Source organism: Phocoena sinus, chromosome 15, assembly GCF_008692025.1.
Source record: "Phocoena sinus isolate mPhoSin1 chromosome 15, mPhoSin1.pri, whole genome shotgun sequence".
NCBI lineage: Eukaryota > Metazoa > Chordata > Mammalia > Artiodactyla > Phocoenidae > Phocoena > Phocoena sinus.
Window position 1 is genome coordinate 79,441,649 of NC_045777.1, and position 6,187 is coordinate 79,447,835.

Here is a 6,187-nt window from a genome sequence, read left to right on the forward strand (position 1 = left end):
GAGCTCACAGTGTGGTAAGGAAGGCAGGAATCATATCCATATAAGCAGCCGTGGCTAACAACCCATGATAATGTGATTAAGATTAAGTGGTACAATACATAAGAGGTTCCTTTGCGGGGCAATACAAATGTTATAAAATTGATCATGGTGATGGTTGCATCATCTATTGATATACTAAAACCAATGAATTATGATTATACACTTTAAGTGGGCAAATTAGTGACTTATATCCCAACAAAACTGTTATATTAAAACGAAAGAGTTAAGAGGCACGGTGCAGATTACCTGCTTCAGACCAGAGCTGTTGTTACATCTTTCCTGGTGAAGGTGGGCCAGGAAGTGTGGTTTCCAGTGGAAAACAGGATAGCAGAGAAGAGGGAGGTCAAGGGCCAGAAGAAGGAGCAGGGACAGTGTGACAGGGGTACAGCAAACCGAGCAAGAAGATTGGGGTGGGGGGCTGCCCCTCCCTTTCCATCCCTTTCCGGGAGACAAAAGTTTTTAGCATTGACTGTCAGCATCTCTTTTCCATAGATTCACCACCAAAAGAGGCCAGAAACTCTGTGCAACACCGAAGGAAGCATGGGTGCAAAAATACATATCTTTACTAAGAGCCCGGCAACAACCGTGACCGCCGAATTCTCAGTCCAAAACGCCTGGCTCCTGCTCTGTTCTTGGCTTTGCCCCCCTTGGTGGAGCCTGAAGAATTTCTCCAACAGAAGGCTGCGTGGGTCTGGTGGGGAGGAGAGGATATTTCTCACCAGTCTTTTTTTTTTTAGTAAAGATTTCATTTGCTCAATAAACATTCTAATTCAATAAAAAACTGAGTTTTCTTCAAAGAAAATAAAGCAGTTGATATTTGCAGCTGACGGCCTGGCAAGTCTCCAATCCCTGAACTGACCCTGGTATTGAATTCTGCCTTATGTTTTTGTTTGGGCAACAAAAGCAGGGACAATGTTAATATATTTTGGCAAAATGCCCATGAAATGTCTTAACATTATTTAGAGAGATAAGTTTATGTTGTATGGAAAATTAAACTCTGTACAACACCTCATAGCCTCATAGCCTGTTGGTGCGGGGTATATGAAATGCATCCATATTGGGCAGTGTTTTCTCATAAGGCATTAATTAATAAGCATGAATATTCTACCTACCAATCCTAAGATGCCTATGTCTATATAGCCTAAAGAACTTAAAAAAAAATAATTATAAATTCACCAGAAGGGGCTTCCCTGGTGGCGCAGTGGTTGGGAGTCCGCCTGCCGATGCAGGGGACATGGGTTCGTGCCCCGGTCCGGGAAGATCCCACATGCCGTGGAGCGGCTGGGTTCGTGAGCCGTGGCCGCTGAGCCTGCACGTCCGGAGCCTGTGCTCCACAACGGGAGAGGCCACAACAGTGAGAGGCCCGCGTACCGCAAAAAAAAAAAAAAAAATTCACCAGAAGTTGCAAAAACAATACAAGGAAGTCAGGGATACCTTTTACCCAGTTTTCCCCAATAGTCACATCTTACATAATTACAGTACAATACCACACCTAGGAAATCGACATTGGTATAAAGTGTATCCTTCTGTTACTTTATCACGCGTAGATTCATGTAGCCACCATTACAACCAAGATACAGATCTTTTCTGTCAACACAAAGATCTCACCAGTGTTCTCTCTCTTCAGTCACATCTCCCCTCCCCCACCATCCTTAACCCTTAGCAACCACTAATCTATTCTTCTCCATAATTTTGTCATTTCGAGAAGGTCATATAAACAATCATATCATATCATATGTGACCTTTTGAGATTTTTTTTTTTTTTTTTTTTTTTTTTTTGCGGTACGCGGGCCTCTCACTGTTGTGGCCTCTCCCGTTGTGGAGCACAGGCTCCGGACGTGCAGGCTCAGCGGCCACGGCTCACGAACCCAGCCGCTCCACGGCATGTGGGATCTTCCCGGACCGGGGCACGAACCCATGTCCCCTGCATCGGCAGGCGGACTCCCAACCACTGCGCCACCAGGGAAGCCCCTTCTGGTGAATTTATAATTATTTTTTTTTAAGTTCTTTAGGCTATATAGACATAGGCATCTTAGGATTGGTAGGTAGACAATATTCATGCTTATTAATTAATGCCTTATGAGAAAACACTGCCCAATATGGATGCATTTCATATACCCCGCACCAACAGGCTATGAGGCTATGAGGTGTTGTACAGAGTTTAATTTTCCATACAACATAAACTTATCTCTCTAAATAATGTTAAGACATTTCATGGGCATTTTGCCAAAATATATTAACATTGTCCCTGCTTTTGTTGCCCAAACAAAAACATAAGGCAGAATTCAATACCAGGGTCAGTTCAGGGATTGGAGACTTGCCAGGCCGTCAGCTGCAAATATCAACTGCTTTATTTTCTTTGAAGAAAACTCAGTTTTTTATTGAATTAGAATGTTTATTGAGCAAATGAAATCTTTACTAAAAAAAAAAAGACTGGTGAGAAATATCCTCTCCTCCCCACCAGACCCACGCAGCCTTCTGTTGGAGAAATTCTTCAGGCTCCACCAAGGGGGGCAAAGCCAAGAACAGAGCAGGAGCCAGGCGTTTTGGACTGAGAATTCGGCGGTCACGGTTGTTGCCGGGCTCTTAGTAAAGATATGTATTTTTGCACCCATGCTTCCTTCGGTGTTGCACAGAGTTTCTGGCCTCTTTTGGTGGTGAATCTATGGAAAAGAGATGCTGACAGTCAATGCTAAAAACTTTTGTCTCCCGGAAAGGGATGGAAAGGGAGGGGCAGCCCCCCACCCCAATCTTCTTGCTCGGTTTGCTGTACCCCTGTCACACTGTCCCTGCTCCTTCTTCTGGCCCTTGACCTCCCTCTTCTCTGCTATCCTGTTTTCCACTGGAAACCACACTTCCTGGCCCACCTTCACCAGGAAAGATGTAACAACAGCTCTGGTCTGAAGCAGGTAATCTGCACCGTGCCTCTTAACTCTTTCGTTTTAATATAACAGTTTTGTTGGGATATAAGTCACTAATTTGCCCACTTAAAGTGTATAATCATAATTCATTGGTTTTAGTATATCAATAGATGATGCAACCATCACCATGATCAATTTTATAACATTTGTATTGCCCCGCAAAGGAACCTCTTATGTATTGTACCACTTAATTCTTAATCACATTATCATGGGTTGTTAGCCACGGCTGCTTATATGGATATGATTCCTGCCTTCCTTACCACACTGTGAGCTCATTAAGACTGGGGGTTGTGGTTGATGTCCCTGAATGGCTTCCAGCCTTTACTCCCTGAGAGTACTCGCAAGTGACAAGAGCCTAGGTTAGGGGGTGCTCTAACCTGGAGCAGGGGAGAAGAGCCAAAAGGATGGGGAAATAAGAGAGAGGAAGGGCTTTGTGGATGTTTGAACATCCATGTGACATTGCTCCCATTGAAAGATGGGAGTCTATGTCCCCTCCCCTTGAATTCAGGCCAGTCTTAAGGACTGGTTGACTAATAGAGAATGGCAAAAGTGATGCTATGTGATTTGGTAGCTAAGTCATAGAAGGTTGTAGAACTTCTGCCTGGTTCACTGAGCACTTACACAGGAGCTGTGGACTTCCTCATAAGGAGTCCTACCACCCCAGCTCACCATAGTATGAGGAAGCCCAAACTAGCCCAACAGAGAGACCACACAGAGGGGCCCTGGAGGGAGATGCCTCCAGCCCCCTGAGCTGTTCCAGCTCCAGCACCATCTGTCTGCAACCACACAAGAGACGCCTTTCCAGAACCTTGCAGCCAAGCCTTTCTGGAATTCCAGACCCATGGAAACAGCGAGAGGTAAGAAGATGACCATTGTTGGATTAAGCCACTAAGCTTTGGGTGGTTGGTTATGCAGCAACAGTTGACTGATATAGGCCCCTCACCTTCCTTCTACAAATGAGGAAACTTGACTTGCCCAAGGTCACACAGCTTATAAAATGAAAGAGCCACTGCTCTGAGCTCAGCTCAGGGCTCTTTGCCAGCTGTTGGTTAAGTGTTGGTGTCTTTAAAACGCCAGAAAGCCAATCAAGACACGAAGGAGAAGACCCAGGACATCCTGAGCCCCGGAGCATCCCCCTCCATATCTAGGCACTTGAGTGCTTCTTTCCCGTCCTTAACTGTCTCAAAACGATAACATTCAGCTTTGTCCCTGGAGCCCGTTTTCTCCCTTTCCGCACCGTTCTCTCATGCTCAGGAACCCAAGGTCCCCTGATTGTGTATTTGCACTTAAAGATCGCTTCCATTTGCTGAATGTTTCCCGTGTGCAGGCTCAGCGCTAAATTCTTTGCATATATTAACCTCATTTAGTCCTGCCAGGGAGCCTTCCAGGTGTGCGTCATCTCTCCTGCTACCGATGAGCTCGGCATGACATGCCTCCTGTCTACCTGTCTGCCTAGTCAGTAACATGTTCATCCTTCTCCCCTCCACCATGCTCCTGCCTGCCGCCTTCACCTGGGCCACTCCCGCTTAGCCTTGGGGGGTCTCAGTGTAAATGTCACTCCCTCCAGGAGACCCTCCCAACACTAAGTTAGGTCCTCCTGTGACTATGATGAAGGGTGGCCAAATATGCCGCCCCCAAATATGCCACTTTGACGTAAGGATTATTTTGAACGAAAGACACTAAAAAAAAACCCCAGTGAAACAAAACAAAACAAAAAAACCCCAGCAGGGGGCAAGAAGAGCGTTCTGACCTCCCCTTTTTTCCCTGAAAGCAGGAGATGAAACTCCCATGTGAAAAATGTCCTCCTCGTAGCAGGAGGAAAGAAATATTCTTAACACCAGAGATAGAGTCAAGGCCAAGTGAACTCTGTAAAAACAGACCTTGTTAAAATAACTCTTATCAGTCGTTAGCTTTCCCCACCCCCATATATTTTAATTACTTTTCCACAGTTCCTTCCTTGTTCAAAAGCACGCAGGTTTTATATAAAAGCATGTAGCTTTTGCCACTTCTTTGGGTCTTCATCTTCCTGTGGGGCTCCTGTGTGCGTGTAAAAAGCTATATGTTTTCCTCTTGTTAATGTCTTATGTCGATTTAATTCTAAAGCCCAGCTGGAGCCCCTAAGAGGGTAGAGAGAAAGTTTTGCCTGCGCTACAATATGCTCCCTCCTGCTCTCTCTTCCGCTGTCTTTTTCAAGCACTCATCACAATCTTGATTATTTTGTGCAAATGTCTTTTAATGCCCTCTTTCTTATGCTAGATGTAAGGTCTGTAAGGGCTGTTTATTCTTTTATACCCAGCACTTAGCACAGTGACTGGCAGGCGCCCGGCTCATGGTCTGCAAGCTAGGAAATCAAGGTCAGGGTTACGCTTCTTAATGCCCGAGGTAAGGTGATAACCCAAGTCACTGGGTTCCCATCTTGAGGCTCATCCTGGCACTGTGGGGGTCTTCCCGGAATCCATCCAACAGCATGAATGGTAAGGGACCCTAAAAGCCCAAAGGAGAAATACTCACATCACAGCCTGCTGGGGGCAGCTGTTCCTGGTGAATTCATAGTTACTCACCCACCTCCAGGGAAGGCTCTTGTGGGTGTATTGAAAGCAGCAGAACTTAGCCACATCACTGCCACCTAAATAAACAGGGAGAGAAAGGAGCTCGGAGATGTCCCTTTGCTTCCATCCCTCGGCAGCCTGGGAAGGGAGTTGGACAGCGCCGTACGTGCAGCAGCTCCGAGATGGACACTCAGGATAAAAACCAGGAAAAGAGGGAAAGCCGTGGTGAAGTTCTTCATGGTGCTACAAGCTGGGTCCTTCACAACCTTCTTCCTAATTCCTCCTGTCTCAGCAGTACCCTCTTTTATGGGGCTGAGTGGCCCTTGAAGATAATTCCAGAGAATTGACGTAAAGCACAAAAGCACAAAAGCAGCTCTTTTGTACTACAGAGGGGAAGCAACCTGACACCCGTGAAAAGGAGATTGGAAAGTGAGGAAGTGTCATGGGGCGGGAAGGGGAGGAGTCAGCACACCCTTGAGCGTCTCCCAGCCAGTGCGATGGTCTGAGGCAATGCTCGATTGTTTGAAAAGCAAAAGGGGAAAGAGGAAATAAGAATTCCAGAGAATTGACGTTAGTTATTCCTGATAGATTCCTGGCTCTTGGCCAGAGTTTTTTCTGTTTTTCGCCGCATGGCATGTAGGATGCTAGTTCCCTTCCTTGGTTTTCTAAACATTGTTT

General features: G+C 46.0%; 1 long non-coding RNA gene across 1 annotated transcript; it reads right to left on the minus strand.

Annotated features, from left to right (window-relative positions):
* Positions 1–2,367: 2,367 nt before the first annotated feature.
* On the minus strand, positions 2,368–5,931 carry LOC116740961. Its single transcript, XR_004345988.1, has 2 exons — positions 5,676–5,931; positions 2,368–5,586 (listed from the first exon to the last, which is right to left on the minus strand). It is a non-coding gene; the product is annotated as an uncharacterized LOC116740961 (long non-coding RNA).
* Positions 5,932–6,187: the final 256 nt, after the last annotated feature.